The sequence below is a fragment of the Rhopalosiphum maidis genome, chromosome 4, assembly GCF_003676215.2.
Source record: "Rhopalosiphum maidis isolate BTI-1 chromosome 4, ASM367621v3, whole genome shotgun sequence".
Lineage (NCBI taxonomy): Eukaryota > Metazoa > Arthropoda > Insecta > Hemiptera > Aphididae > Rhopalosiphum > Rhopalosiphum maidis.
The window spans coordinates 40,003,339-40,022,118 of NC_040880.1; positions in this window are offsets into that span (position 1 = coordinate 40,003,339).

An 18,780-nucleotide genomic window follows, 5' to 3' on the forward strand; every position below is an offset into this window, starting at 1 on the left:
GTTTTCGAAAATAATTTTTTTTACATAATTTTCTGTTTAAATGACATAATATTTAAACACTAATTAAAAAATATGTTATTTAATACACTCAAAATTATGTAAAAAAAAATATTGGTGTATATGAAATTGTACATACAAATAAAATAAGAAAATACTAATATTAGTTACGTACGAGAAGTTTGGGCTAATAAAAAATAATATCAATTGTAACAAATATGTTATTAAGAATAATTATTGAGATTTTTAAAAATTACAAATTCACGTAATTTCAAAATATTTAGTACATGTTCATTTTTTAAATTTAGAGACATAAATGGTTATGATAAAATAGTAAGTTTTAATTTATATTTATAAATTATAGATACATTAACGAGTTAAATATACTGAGATAAATCAATTGTTATTAAAAATTTTTATCAAAAATAATAAGTGCTAATTTTATTGGTTTCAGTGCTGAACGATAAAAGAGTAAAACCGATGATTCCGTGTAAAATATTATAGATTTCAGAAAATTAAGAATAAAGCATTTATATTATTTCAATAAAGAAATGAAAACACAGATTTTTGAAAATTCTCATATCTAATAAAACATTTGAGACTATATAATAAGGATCGCAAAATAACATAAATATATACAAAACATTAAAAAATTACGCTTACCTTGGGCACCTGCAGGCAATCATTTTTCAGTTAATTTAAAATTTTTATAAAAGATGTACTATATACTGTATGAATATTTTATTGAAAAAACAATTATTATTTAAAATGTATTTAAGTTTTCGAAAATAATTTTTTTTACATAATTTTCTGTTTAAATGACATAATATTTAAACACTAATTAAAAAATATGTTATTTAATACACTCAAAATTATGTAAAAAAAAATATTGGTGTATATGAAATTGTACATACAAATAAAATAAGAAAATACTAATATTAGTTACGTACGAGAAGTTTGGGCTAATAAAAAATAATATCAATTGTAACAAATATGTTATTAAGAATAATTATTGAGATTTTTAAAAATTACAAATTCACGTAATTTCAAAATATTTAGTACATGTTCATTTTTTAAATTTAGAGACATAAATGGTTATGATAAAATAGTAAGTTTTAATTTATATTTATAAATTATAGATACATTAACGAGTTAAATATACTGAGATAAATCAATTGTTATTAAAAATTTTTATCAAAAATAATAAGTGCTAATTTTATTGGTTTCAGTGCTGAACGATAAAAGAGTAAAACCGATGATTCCGTGTAAAATATTATAGATTTCAGAAAATTAAGAATAAAGCATTTATATTATTTCAATAAAGAAATGAAAACACAGATTTTTGAAAATTCTCATATCTAATAAAACATTTGAGACTATATAATAAGGATCGCAAAATAACATAAATATATACAAAACATTAAAAAATTACGCTTACCTTGGGCACCTGCAGGCAATCATTTTTCAGTTAATTTAAAATTTTTATAAAAGATGTACTATATACTGTATGAATATTTTATTGAAAAAACAATTATTATTTAAAATGTATTTAAGTTTTCGAAAATAATTTTTTTTACATAATTTTCTGTTTAAATGACATAATATTTAAACACTAATTAAAAAATATGTTATTTAATACACTCAAAATTATGTAAAAAAAAATATTGGTGTATATGAAATTGTACATACAAATAAAATAAGAAAATACTAATATTAGTTACGTACGAGAAGTTTGGGCTAATAAAAAATAATATCAATTGTAACAAATATGTTATTAAGAATAATTATTGAGATTTTTAAAAATTACAAATTCACGTAATTTCAAAATATTTAGTACATGTTCATTTTTTAAATTTAGAGACATAAATGGTTATGATAAAATAGTAAGTTTTAATTTATATTTATAAATTATAGATACATTAACGAGTTAAATATACTGAGATAAATCAATTGTTATTAAAAATTTTTATCAAAAATAATAAGTGCTAATTTTATTGGTTTCAGTGCTGAACGATAAAAGAGTAAAACCGATGATTCCGTGTAAAATATTATAGATTTCAGAAAATTAAGAATAAAGCATTTATATTATTTCAATAAAGAAATGAAAACACAGATTTTTGAAAATTCTCATATCTAATAAAACATTTGAGACTATATAATAAGGATCGCAAAATAACATAAATATATACAAAACATTAAAAAATTACGCTTACCTTGGGCACCTGCAGGCAATCATTTTTCAGTTAATTTAAAATTTTTATAAAAGATGTACTATATACTGTATGAATATTTTATTGAAAAAACAATTATTATTTAAAATGTATTTAAGTTTTCGAAAATAATTTTTTTTACATAATTTTCTGTTTAAATGACATAATATTTAAACACTAATTAAAAAATATGTTATTTAATACACTCAAAATTATGTAAAAAAAAATATTGGTGTATATGAAATTGTACATACAAATAAAATAAGAAAATACTAATATTAGTTACGTACGAGAAGTTTGGGCTAATAAAAAATAATATCAATTGTAACAAATATGTTATTAAGAATAATTATTGAGATTTTTAAAAATTACAAATTCACGTAATTTCAAAATATTTAGTACATGTTCATTTTTTAAATTTAGAGACATAAATGGTTATGATAAAATAGTAAGTTTTAATTTATATTTATAAATTATAGATACATTAACGAGTTAAATATACTGAGATAAATCAATTGTTATTAAAAATTTTTATCAAAAATAATAAGTGCTAATTTTATTGGTTTCAGTGCTGAACGATAAAAGAGTAAAACCGATGATTCCGTGTAAAATATTATAGATTTCAGAAAATTAAGAATAAAGCATTTATATTATTTCAATAAAGAAATGAAAACACAGATTTTTGAAAATTCTCATATCTAATAAAACATTTGAGACTATATAATAAGGATCGCAAAATAACATAAATATATACAAAACATTAAAAAATTACGCTTACCTTGGGCACCTGCAGGCAATCATTTTTCAGTTAATTTAAAATTTTTATAAAAGATGTACTTTATACTGGATGAATATTTTATTGAAAAAACAATTATTATTTAAAATGTATTTAAGTTTTCGAAAATAATTTTTTTTACATAATTTTCTGTTTAAATGACATATTATTTAAACACTAATTAGAAAATATGTTATTTTATACACTCAAAATTATGTAAAAAAAAAATATTGGTGTATATGAAATTGTACATAAAAAAAAAAAATAAAAATACTAATTATAGTTACGTACTAGTTTGAGCTAAAAAAAAGTAATTGCAATTGTAACAAATATGTTATTAAGAATAATTATTGAGATTTTTAAAAATTACAAATTCACGTAATTTCAAAATATTTAGTACATGTTCATTTTTTAAATTTAGAGACATAAATGGTTATGATAAAATAGTAAGTTTTAATTTATATTTATAAATTATAGATACATTAACGAGTTAAATATACTGAGATAAATCAATTGCTATTAAAAATTTTTATCAAAAATAATAAGTGCTAATTTTATTGGTTTCAGTGCTGAACGATAAAAGAGTAAAACCGATGATTCCGTGTAAAATATTATAGATTTCAGAAAATTAAGAATAAAGCATTTATATTATTTCAATAAAGAAATGAAAACACAGATTTTTGAAAATTCTCATATCTAATAAAACATTTGAGACTATATAATAAGGATCGCAAAATAACATAAATATATACAAAACATTAAAAAATTACGCTTACCTTGGGCACCTGCAGGCAATCATTTTTCAGTTAATTTAAAATTTTTATAAAAGATGTACTATATACTGTATGAATATTTTATTGAAAAAACAATTATTATTTAAAATGTATTTAAGTTTTCGAAAATAATTTTTTTTACATAATTTTCTGTTTAAATGACATAATATTTAAACACTAATTAAAAAATATGTTATTTAATACACTCAAAATTATGTAAAAAAAAATATTGGTGTATATGAAATTGTACATACAAATAAAATAAGAAAATACTAATATTAGTTACGTACGAGAAGTTTGGGCTAATAAAAAATAATATCAATTGTAACAAATATGTTATTAAGAATAATTATTGAGATTTTTAAAAATTACAAATTCACGTAATTTCAAAATATTTAGTACATGTTCATTTTTTAAATTTAGAGACATAAATGGTTATGATAAAATAGTAAGTTTTAATTTATATTTATAAATTATAGATACATTAACGAGTTAAATATACTGAGATAAATCAATTGTTATTAAAAATTTTTATCAAAAATAATAAGTGCTAATTTTATTGGTTTCAGTGCTGAACGATAAAAGAGTAAAACCGATGATTCCGTGTAAAATATTATAGATTTCAGAAAATTAAGAAAAAAGCATTTATATTATTTCAATAAAGAAATGAAAACACAGATTTTTGAAAATTCTCATATCTAATAAAACATTTGAGACTATATAATAAGGATCGCAAAATAACATAAATATATACAAAACATTAAAAAATTACGCTTACCTTGGGCACCTGCAGGCAATCATTTTTCAGTTAATTTAAAATTTTTATAAAAGATGTACTTTATACTGGATGAATATTTTATTGAAAAAACAATTATTATTTAAAATGTATTTAAGTTTTCGAAAATAATTTTTTTTACATAATTTTCTGTTTAAATGACATATTATTTAAACACTAATTAGAAAATATGTTATTTTATACACTCAAAATTATGTAAAAAAAAATATTGGTGTATATGAAATTGTACATAAAAAAAAAAAATAAAAATACTAATTATAGTTACGTACTAGTTTGAGCTAAAAAAAAGTAATTGCAATTGTAACAAATATGTTATTAAGAATAATTATTGAGATTTTTAAAAATTACAAATTCACGTAATTTCAAAATATTTAGTACATGTTCATTTTTTAAATTTAGAGACATAAATGGTTATGATAAAATAGTAAGTTTTAATTTATATTTATAAATTATAGATACATTAACGAGTTAAATATACTGAGATAAATCAATTGCTATTAAAAATTTTTATCAAAAATAATAAGTGCTAATTTTATTGGTTTCAGTGCTGAACGATAAAAGAGTAAAACCGATGATTCCGTGTAAAATATTATAGATTTCAGAAAATTAAGAATAAAGCATTTATATTATTTCAATAAAGAAATGAAAACACAGATTTTTGAAAATTCTCATATCTAATAAAACATTTGAGACTATATAATAAGGATCGCAAAATAACATAAATATATACAAAACATTAAAAAATTACGCTTACCTTGGGCACCTGCAGGCAATCATTTTTCAGTTAATTTAAAATTTTTATAAAAGATGTACTATATACTGTATGAATATTTTATTGAAAAAACAATTATTATTTAAAATGTATTTAAGTTTTCGAAAATAATTTTTTTTACATAATTTTCTGTTTAAATGACATAATATTTAAACACTAATTAAAAAATATGTTATTTAATACACTCAAAATTATGTAAAAAAAAATATTGGTGTATATGAAATTGTACATACAAATAAAATAAGAAAATACTAATATTAGTTACGTACGAGAAGTTTGGGCTAATAAAAAATAATATCAATTGTAAAAAATATGTTATTAAGAATAATTATTGAGATTTTTAAAAATTACAAATTCACGTAATTTCAAAATATTTAGTACATGTTCATTTTTTAAATTTAGAGACATAAATGGTTATGATAAAATAGTAAGTTTTAATTTATATTTATAAATTATAGATACATTAACGAGTTAAATATACTGAGATAAATCAATTGTTATTAAAAATTTTTATCAAAAATAATAAGTGCTAATTTTATTGGTTTCAGTGCTGAACGATAAAAGAGTAAAACCGATGATTCCGTGTAAAATATTATAGATTTCAGAAAATTAAGAAAAAAGCATTTATATTATTTCAATAAAGAAATGAAAACACAGATTTTTGAAAATTCTCATATCTAATAAAACATTTGAGACTATATAATAAGGATCGCAAAATAACATAAATATATACAAAACATTAAAAAATTACGCTTACCTTGGGCACCTGCAGGCAATCATTTTTCAGTTAATTTAAAATTTTTATAAAAGATGTACTTTATACTGGATGAATATTTTATTGAAAAAACAATTATTATTTAAAATGTATTTAAGTTTTCGAAAATAATTTTTTTTACATAATTTTCTGTTTAAATGACATATTATTTAAACACTAATTAGAAAATATGTTATTTTATACACTCAAAATTATGTAAAAAAAAAATATTGGTGTATATGAAATTGTACATAAAAAAAAAAAAATAAAAATACTAATTATAGTTACGTACTAGTTTGAGCTAAAAAAAAGTAATTGCAATTGTAACAAATATGTTATTAAGAATAATTATTGAGATTTTTAAAAATTACAAATTCACGTAATTTCAAAATATTTAGTACATGTTCATTTTTTAAATTTAGAGACATAAATGGTTATGATAAAATAGTAAGTTTTAATTTATATTTATAAATTATAGATACATTAACGAGTTAAATATACTGAGATAAATCAATTGCTATTAAAAATTTTTATCAAAAATAATAAGTGCTAATTTTATTGGTTTCAGTGCTGAACGATAAAAGAGTAAAACCGATGATTCCGTGTAAAATATTATAGATTTCAGAAAATTAAGAAAAAAGCATTTATATTATTTCAATAAAGAAATGAAAACACAGATTTTTGAAAATTCTCATATCTAATAAAACATTTGAGACTATATAATAAGGATCGCAAAATAACATAAATATATACAAAACATTAAAAAATTACGTTTACCTTGGGCACCTGCAGGCAATCATTTTTCAGTTAATTTAAAATTTTTATAAAAGATGTACTTTATACTGGATGAATATTTTATTGAAAAAACAATTATTATTTAAAATGTATTTAAGTTTTCGAAAATAATTTTTTTTACATAATTTTCTGTTTAAATGACATATTATTTAAACACTAATTAGAAAATATGTTATTTTATACACTCAAAATTATGTAAAAAAAAAATATTGGTGTATATGAAATTGTACATAAAAAAAAAAAATAAAAATACTAATTATAGTTACGTACTAGTTTGAGCTAAAAAAAAGTAATTGCAATTGTAACAAATATGTTATTAAGAATAATTATTGAGATTTTTAAAAATTACAAATTCACGTAATTTCAAAATATTTAGTACATGTTCATTTTTTAAATTTAGAGACATAAATGGTTATGATAAAATAGTAAGTTTTAATTTATATTTATAAATTATAGATACATTAACGAGTTAAATATACTGAGATAAATCAATTGTTATTAAAAATTTTTATCAAAAATAATAAGTGCTAATTTTATTGGTTTCAGTGCTGAACGATAAAAGAGTAAAACCGATGATTCCGTGTAAATTATTATAGATTTCAGAAAATTAAGAATAAAGCATTTATATTATTTCAATAAAGAAATGAAAACACAGATTTTTGAAAATTCTCATATCTAATAAAACATTTGAGACTATATAATAAGGATCGCAAAATAACATAAATATATACAAAACATTAAAAAATTACGCTTACCTTGGGCACCTGCAGGCAATCATTTTTCAGTTAATTTAAAATTTTTATAAAAGATGTACTATATACTGTATGAATATTTTATTGAAAAAACAATTATTATTTAAAATGTATTTAAGTTTTCGAAAATAATAATTTTTTGTACATAATTTTCTGTTTAAATGACATAATATTTAAACACTAATTAAAAAATATGTTATTTAATACACTCAAAATTATGTAAAAAAAAATATTGGTGTGTATGAAATTGTACATACAAATAAAATAAGAAAATACTAATATTAGTTACGTACGAGAAGTTTGGGCTAATAAAAAATAATATCAATTGTAACAAATATGTTATTAAGAATAATTATTGAGATTTTTAAAAATTACAAATTCACGTAATTTCAAAATATTTAGTACATGTTCATTTTTTAAATTTAGAGACATAAATGGTTATGATAAAATAGTAAGTTTTAATTTATATTTATAAATTATAGATACATTAACGAGTTAAATATACTGAGATAAATCAATTGTTATTAAAAATTTTTATCAAAAATAATAAGTGCTAATTTTATTGGTTTCAGTGCTGAACGATAAAAGAGTAAAACCGATGATTCCATGTAAAATATTATAGATTTCAGAAAATTAAGAAAAAAGCATTTATATTATTTCAATAAAGAAATGAAAACACAGATTTTTGAAAATTCTCATATCTAATAAAACATTTGAGACTGTATAATAAGGATCGCAAAATAACATAAATATATACAAAACATTAAAAAATTACGCTTACCTTGGGCACCTGCAGGCAATCATTTTTCAGTTAATTTCAAATTTTTATTAATGATGTACTTTATACTGGATGAATATTTTATTGAAAAAACAATTATTATTTAAAATGTATTTAAGTTTTCGAAAATAATTTTTTTTACATAATTTTCTGTTTAAATGACATATTATTTAAACACTAATTAGAAAATATGTTATTTTATACACTCAAAATTATGTAAAAAAAAATATTGGTGTATATGAAATTGTACATACAAATAAAATAAGAAAATACTAATTATAGTTACGTACTAGTTTGAGCTAAAAAAAAGTAATTGCAATTGTAACAAATATGTTATTAAGAATAATTATTGAGATTTTTAAAAATTACAAATTCACGTAATTTCAAAATATTTAGTACATGTTCATTTTTTAAATTTAGAGACATAAATGGTTATGATAAAATAGTAAGTTTTAATTTATATTTATAAATTATAGATACATTAACGAGTTAAATATACTGAGATAAATCAATTGTTATTAAAAATTTTTATCAAAAATAATAAGTGCTAATTTTATTGGTTTCAGTGCTGAACGATAAAAGAGTAAAACCGATGATTCCGTGTAAATTATTATAGATTTCAGAAAATTAAGAATAAAGCATTTATATTATTTCAATAAAGAAATGAAAACACAGATTTTTGAAAATTCTCATATCTAATAAAACATTTGAGACTATATAATAAGGATCGCAAAATAACATAAATATATACAAAACATTAAAAAATTACGCTTACCTTGGGCACCTGCAGGCAATCATTTTTCAGTTAATTTAAAATTTTTATAAAAGATGTACTTTATACTGGATGAATATTTTATTGAAAAAACAATTATTATTTAAAATGTATTTAAGTTTTCGAAAATAATTTTTTTTACATAATTTTCTGTTTAAATGACATAATATTTAAACACTAATTAAAAAATATGTTATTTAATACACTCAAAATTATGTAAAAAAAAATATTGGTGTATATGAAATTGTACATAAAAAAAAAAAAATAAAAATACTAATTATAGTTACGTACTAGTTTGAGCTAAAAAAAAGTAATTGCAATTGTAACAAATATGTTATTAAGAATAATTATTGAGATTTTTAAAAATTACAAATTCACGTAATTTCAAAATATTTAGTACATGTTCATTTTTTAAATTTAGAGACATAAATGGTTATGATAAAATAGTAAGTTTTAATTTATATTTATAAATTATAGATACATTAACGAGTTAAATATACTGAGATAAATCAATTGTTATTAAAAATTTTTATCAAAAATAATAAGTGCTAATTTTATTGGTTTCAGTGCTGAACGATAAAAGAGTAAAACCGATGATTCCGTGTAAAATATTATAGATTTCAGAAAATTAAGAAAAAAGCATTTATATTATTTCAATAAAGAAATGAAAACACAGATTTTTGAAAATTCTCATATCTAATAAAACATTTGAGACTATATAATAAGGATCGCAAAATAACATAAATATATACAAAACATTAAAAAATTACGCTTACCTTGGGCACCTGCAGGCAATCATTTTTCAGTTAATTTAAAATTTTTATAAAAGATGTACTTTATACTGGATGAATATTTTATTGAAAAAACAATTATTATTTAAAATGTATTTAAGTTTTCGAAAATAATTTTTTTTACATAATTTTCTGTTTAAATGACATATTATTTAAACACTAATTAGAAAATATGTTATTTTATACACTCAAAATTATGTAAAAAAAAAATATTGGTGTATATGAAATTGTACATAAAAAAAAAAAATAAAAATACTAATTATAGTTACGTACTAGTTTGAGCTAAAAAAAAGTAATTGCAATTGTAACAAATATGTTATTAAGAATAATTATTGAGATTTTTAAAAATTACAAATTCACGTAATTTCAAAATATTTAGTACATGTTCATTTTTTAAATTTAGAGACATAAATGGTTATGATAAAATAGTAAGTTTTAATTTATATTTATAAATTATAGATACATTAACGAGTTAAATATACTGAGATAAATCAATTGCTATTAAAAATTTTTATCAAAAATAATAAGTGCTAATTTTATTGGTTTCAGTGCTGAACGATAAAAGAGTAAAACCGATGATTCCGTGTAAAATATTATAGATTTCAGAAAATTAAGAATAAAGCATTTATATTATTTCAATAAAGAAATGAAAACACAGATTTTTGAAAATTCTCATATCTAATAAAACATTTGAGACTATATAATAAGGATCGCAAAATAACATAAATATATACAAAACATTAAAAAATTACGCTTACCTTGGGCACCTGCAGGCAATCATTTTTCAGTTAATTTAAAATTTTTATAAAAGATGTACTATATACTGTATGAATATTTTATTGAAAAAACAATTATTATTTAAAATGTATTTAAGTTTTCGAAAATAATTTTTTTTACATAATTTTCTGTTTAAATGACATAATATTTAAACACTAATTAAAAAATATGTTATTTAATACACTCAAAATTATGTAAAAAAAAATATTGGTGTATATGAAATTGTACATACAAATAAAATAAGAAAATACTAATATTAGTTACGTACGAGAAGTTTGGGCTAATAAAAAATAATATCAATTGTAACAAATATGTTATTAAGAATAATTATTGAGATTTTTAAAAATTACAAATTCACGTAATTTCAAAATATTTAGTACATGTTCATTTTTTAAATTTAGAGACATAAATGGTTATGATAAAATAGTAAGTTTTAATTTATATTTATAAATTATAGATACATTAACGAGTTAAATATACTGAGATAAATCAATTGTTATTAAAAATTTTTATCAAAAATAATAAGTGCTAATTTTATTGGTTTCAGTGCTGAACGATAAAAGAGTAAAACCGATGATTCCGTGTAAAATATTATAGATTTCAGAAAATTAAGAAAAAAGCATTTATATTATTTCAATAAAGAAATGAAAACACAGATTTTTGAAAATTCTCATATCTAATAAAACATTTGAGACTATATAATCAGGATCGCAAAATAACATAAATATATACAAAACATTAAAAAATTACGCTTACCTTGGGCACCTGCAGGCAATCATTTTTCAGTTAATTTAAAATTTTTATAAAAGATGTACTTTATACTGGATGAATATTTTATTGAAAAAACAATTATTATTTAAAATGTATTTAAGTTTTCGAAAATAATTTTTTTTACATAATTTTCTGTTTAAATGACATATTATTTAAACACTAATTAGAAAATATGTTATTTTATACACTCAAAATTATGTAAAAAAAAATATTGGTGTATATGAAATTGTACATAAAAAAAAAAAAATAAAAATACTAATTATAGTTACGTACTAGTTTGAGCTAAAAAAAAGTAATTGCAATTGTAACAAATATGTTATTAAGAATAATTATTGAGATTTTTAAAAATTACAAATTCACGTAATTTCAAAATATTTAGTACATGTTCATTTTTTAAATTTAGAGACATAAATGGTTATGATAAAATAGTAAGTTTTAATTTATATTTATAAATTATAGATACATTAACGAGTTAAATATACTGAGATAAATCAATTGCTATTAAAAATTTTTATCAAAAATAATAAGTGCTAATTTTATTGGTTTCAGTGCTGAACGATAAAAGAGTAAAACCGATGATTCCGTGTAAAATATTATAGATTTCAGAAAATTAAGAATAAAGCATTTATATTATTTCAATAAAGAAATGAAAACACAGATTTTTGAAAATTCTCATATCTAATAAAACATTTGAGACTATATAATAAGGATCGCAAAATAACATAAATATATACAAAACATTAAAAAATTACGCTTACCTTGGGCACCTGCAGGCAATCATTTTTCAGTTAATTTAAAATTTTTATAAAAGATGTACTTTATACTGGATGAATATTTTATTGAAAAAACAATTATTATTTAAAATGTATTTAAGTTTTCGAAAATAATTTTTTTTACATAATCAATGTTTGAAACTACATATTTTCTTTATACTTAATAAAAAATATGTTGTTTAACTCACTGATAATTGTGTAGAAAAATTATTGTTTAAAACGAAATTGAACATACAACTATTTCAAATAAAATAAAAAACTATTAATCATATTTACGTACGAAAAACTAGAGCTAATAAACAGTAATTGCAATTGTAACAAATAAGTTATTAATAATAATTTTTGAGATTTATTAGGAATTATGAATTATCGTAATTTCAAAATATTTAGTACGTATTAATTCTTAAAATTTAGCGACATATTGTTTTTTAATAAATTGTTAATTTCTTTTTATATATTCATAAATTATAGATATATTTACGAGTTATATAATGAGATAAATCAGTTGTTTTCACAAAGATATTAACACATAATATAATAAGTGCTAACTTTTTCAGTTTCAATGTTGAATGATTAAAGAATAATACCAATGATTCCGGTTTATTGTATTTGGTGTACTATATTATATTTTTCATAATTTTGAGATAGAAGCATTTTAACTATTCCAATGAATGAAATAAAAACACTCCTTTTTGAAAATTCTCATATCATATAAAAATTTGTAGGGTATATGTCACGCAAATTACCACAAATATATACAAACAATAAAAAAGTAACACGTACCTTGGGCACCTGCAGGAAATCATTTTTTAGTTAATTTTAAATATGTACAAAATATATATTTTATACTGGATGATTATTTTATTGAAAAAATTGATTATTTAATATATATTTAAGTTTTCGAAAATAATTTTTTATACATTATTTTCTGTTAAAACGACATATTATCTATAAACTTAATTAAAAGTATGTTGTTTTATTTACGGAAAATTATGTAAAAAATATTTTGTTTAAAATGAATTTAGTCATACAAATATTACAAATAAAATAAGGAAATACTATTCATGTTTACGTACGAAGAAATTCAGCTAAAAAATAGGAATTGCAATTGTAAGAAATGAGTTACTAATAATAATTATTGAGATTTATTAAGAATTATGAATCAACGTAATTTCAAAATATTAAATACGTGTTCTTTTTTAAAATTTATTAAAATATTGGTTTATATTGAATTGTCCGTTTTAATTTATATTTATAATTTATAGATGCATTTACATTTATATGTCTCTTTGTATAAAGGTTTAAAAACGATTGCTGTTTTCATTAACTTAGCAAAGGCCTTCTATACTATTCAACATTACGTCTTTTTAAGAATTCAACCTGATTTTAGAATAAATAATAAGTCTCCTCTGGTTTAACTGCTACGTTTGTAAAAGACTACAAATGTTGAAATTAAATGATGTTATAAGCAATACAAATTATATGGAATATGGTGTCCCACAGGGTAGTGTTCTAGGTCCAATTTTGTTCATATTATACATTAATGCAGTTTGTGTTTTAATTATTGATTGCAAAATAATGACCTACGTGGATGATACTTGTCTGTTATTTCCGGATTAATGCTGGGAAGGGGTATTCCTCAAAGCAACGAAAGGTCTATAATTAACGTATAAGTGCACAAGTGAACCTGGCTTAACTATGAATTCAGACAAAACTACGTACATTTAGTTTTCAATAAATAAGATTATTAATGACAACTTTCCTTTAATAATTCATAATTGCCAAAATCAATTGATATGCAATATGCAAAACTGTAAGCAAATTAAAGAAGTTTCAAAAATTCGCTATCTGGGTATTATTTTTGATAATAATTTGAGGTGGAATTTCCATATCCATGATTTAGTAGTGAAACTGCGATACTTTTTGCACAAATTAATTTTACTAAAATATATCTTACCAGTAGAAACTTTATGTACAATTTATGTTGCGTTCTATCAGTCAATATGGCTTTTGGTATTAGGAGGTGTAAAAGCAAATGTTTTAAAAATTCTTCAAACTAATCAAAATAATATATTAAGAATAATACTAAATAGAAAATCTTAAGTAGGCTCAACAAAAGTGAATTACATAAAATTAGATGTTCTTCCAATACGGTACCTATACAAGAAATATGCAGTTTTATTTACAACAAAATATAATCTCAATAACATTAACAGGCATTTAAGAGATCATATAGCCTATAATTAGCCAGTAATGTATTCGAAAAAATCTTTTGGTCAATCTTTTTTTGATTATTTAGGTTCTACCTATTTTAATCAGATGCCGACTTTATAAAAAAAAAATATTCATGGAGGTCTAGTTGATGAGAAAAAGTCGTCTATAAATGGTTGTTTGCAGAATTAAATTCTCCCTAAATAAGAGTTCGGATTTCAGTGATTTCAGTGATTATGATTTTTATTTTTATTTTTGATCTAATATGTTTATTAAATTTATTAATTTTAACTACTTATTTTTAAAGAACGAATTGTGAATATCGCTACGTTTCTCTCTTATATATTCATATGATGTCTTTTGTTTTGTTTTATCTTATATCTTATACATTATTGTAGTATATTGTAACTTTAACTGGTCTATCTAATGTGACTGATTTTGTATTCTTATTCTTATCTTATTTTATATTTATTTATTTATATTTTCTTTTATGTATACTTATTGAGAAATTTTGTTTCTTTTGCGAAAAGATGTACCTATCCAAATTTATTATTTTTTGTTGTTTTATTTTAATTTTGCTATTTTAAAATACTATTATTATTATTATTATTACTACTATTGTTAATTCTCTACTCCATCACAAACTTTGGCTTAAAGCAGTATATATATATTTCTTAATCTATACGATTTACATATAGAAAAAAAAATAAAAAAAAATTTACGAGTTTAATGTACCTACTGGGATAAATCAGTTGTTTTCACAAGTATATTATCACATATAATAAGTGCTAATTTTATCGGTTTCAGTGCTGAACGATAAAAGAGTAATACCGATGATTCGATGTACTATAATATATTTTTCAGTAAATTAAGAAAAAAGCATTTTAACTATTCCAATAAATGAATTAAAAACACAGATTTTTGAAAATTCTTATATCATATAAAAATTTGTAGGGTATATGTCACGCAAAATACCACAAATATATACAAACAATAAAAAAGTAACACGTACCTTGGGCACCTGCAGGCAATTATTTTTTAGTTGATTTTAAATATGTACAATATATATACTTTAGACTGAATGAATATTTTATTGAAAAACATTATTATTTAATATGTATTTTAGTTTTCGAAAATAATTTTTTTACATAATTTTCTGTTGAAACGACATATTATCTTTAAACATAATAAATAATTGTTGTTTAACTCACTGAAAATTATGTAAAAAAATTTTTTTTTTAAATGAAATTATACATACAAATATTACAAATAAAATAAGAAAATACTAAACATACTTACGTTCAACTAAAAAAAAGTAATTTAATTGTAACAAATAAGTTACTAATAATAATTATTGAGGTTTATTAAGAATTATGAATTCACGTAATTTCAAAATATTTAATACGTATTAATTTTTAAAGTTTAGTAACATATTGGTTTTTATTAAATTGTCAGTTTTAATTTGTATTTATAAATTATAGATACATTTACGAGTTTAATATACTGGGATAAATCAGTTGTTTTAACAAGTATATTATCACATATAATAAGTGCTAATTTTATCGGTTTCAGTGCTGAATGATAAAAGAGTAATATCGATGATTCGGTATACTATATTATTGTTTTCAAATTATTGAGAAAGAATTATTTATACTATCTCAATAAATGAAATAAAAACATAGATTTTTGAAAATTCTCATATCAAATAAAAATGTGTAGGGTATATGTCACGCAAAATAGTATAAATATATACAACAAATAAAAATAATTACACGTACCTTGGGGATCTGCAGGAAATAATTTTTTAGTTAATTTTAAATATGCACAAAATATTTACTTTAGACTGAATGATTATTTTAGTGAATAACAAGTATTATTTAAAATGTATTTAAGTTTTCGAAAATTATTTTTTTTTACATAATTTTTTATTAAAATAACATGTGTAAGAATTCTATTATTTGAATGACGGCATTCATATTTTAATCTTTTAATCTTAAGCAGAATCTTTTTTGGAGTATTTTTATGTATCAAAATTGATAACCTGACTAGTATTTGTTGAGTAGAATGAAGTGGTACAGAATATCCCATCAAATATTGGTCCACTATTGTGCAAAATTTAACTTAAAATACATATAATTACCACAGCTCAAAACTTAATGCATTTACTTCTTTGTTTGAAAAATAGGATTCAATACATGTTTATATTTTAATAAAATGATTTAAATTTAAAATTTTTTATCGTTTTTTTATGTTTTATTTTCTTCACATGATACATATTGTAAAGGTTTTATTTATCTCATTTTAATTATATATTAAATAATTTTTAAATTTAATTAATAAGAAAAATGTAATTACATATGGTATAATTTATAATATAGTCGTCCGAATTTCGATTTCAATTTATCGAAATGCACCAAAAAATATTTCGTTCAGTATATAAAATTAAAAATATATGCTGTCATTCAAAAAATTAAAAATCATAAGGTTAGGTAATATTAACTACAAACTTTACTGGCTAGTTAACTGCATAGTAAATAAATTAGAACAGCGGTAATCTTTTCAAAAGTAATCGATTTTGCATGAATTCATATCGAATTTAAAAAATACATATGTTAATTTAAATTGACCTATAGAATATCTGTAATAAATTATCACGTTTGAAAACACTAAATTATGATATTTAATCGACCTTGTTAGGGTTAAACATTTGTAGAAATTTCAAAATCAGTTCTTATAATAATAAATTAGCTTTGCATGTCTATAAGACAGGAAAAACTCGTACCGCAGGTGTCCGGATCTACGATATTTGACAACCGACGCTGGTAAAAATTCATAGTATTAGCTACGGGGGTCAGTATTTTTCATAGACTTATAATAGTGCCCTTTTTGTCAACAGCGTGTGAGGAAAAGATACCCACTTGCTCCCACCCCCTCTATAGATCCAGCACTGGCTGTCCTACATAAGAAATAAATAACGGATGCAAGACTTTCTTAATTTCTTAATTCACTATTTTTTTCGTTATTAAAATTATAAATTTTAAACATTGAAGATGCTGTACGTTTGTTACGATGATCGGCTCACGTAAAAAGAAACAATACTAATGGAGAAGATGATGTAAGTCGATGGTGACGAAGCCACAATGGGTGCACAATAAGTAAACCTTCAAAAATTACAATCAGCTACAGTGACAAAAAAAAAAATGAATTATATACCATTTATAATACCATGTTTTTAAAAATTTTGAAGACAAACAAGCGTCCAAGAAGCATGATTCGACGACACGTGATAACTGAAAATAGGTCAAAACTACAATCATTGTTGCCACGCAACAAACCGATGTATAATCACAATGATATCATTTACAACAAGACTACCAAACAGTTAAATTTAAAAATATATAAATTAGTTCTGCATTTAACATGTACGAAAAATACTGGATTAAAAAAAAAATAAAATTCACAATTTTTCTTCGAGAACATGTATTTTGTTAATGCAAATTTAAAATTTCATAGAAATAAAATTAAAAATACTTATCATATTTACGTACCTTTTTTTATCACATCTAAAAACATTTATTTATAATCGTTATTAGTTAGCTATAATTACCAATATTTAATTAAATGTATTAATAATATTTATTTATCAGTATTTTAAAATATTCTGTAATTTTGTATAGCAAAGCTGCTTAACCTTCAAACTATAACATATTTTTTTAAACTAAAAAAAAATGTCTGTTTATCAATAAGTTCTACGGTAGTCATTTGGTTGTTAATTTAACAAAATTATGGTTTTTTGTTTGGTTAGAGTTGTTTAATTGTATATTTCTAGAGAAACAAAATTTGGTATTATAATAATTAATAAAATTAATAATATTGAACTCTCAAAAAGCATTAAATTATTTACAAAACAAAAATATTATAAAAATAATAAATAATACATTTATAAATAAAATATTTATTTATAAATTATTTTACTATGTCAATAAAAACTAAAGGAATTAACATTGTAGTTTGAAACCAAAAAATTATATTAAGATCACAATTAAATAAAATTTTTAATAAATATTAATTTAAATAATGTAATAAGTAGGTACATACTTAGTTTAACTACAAAAAAAGTTATTATAATTGTTAGTGATAAAGAAATAAATGAAAAAAAAATAATATTATAACTTAAAATCTACATAATAGATATGATACGATGTATTATAAATTATCTACCGAATCTTAATTGTGTATATCATTTTTATAATAGATGTTTTGTTTGCACTGGAATAGTTCAT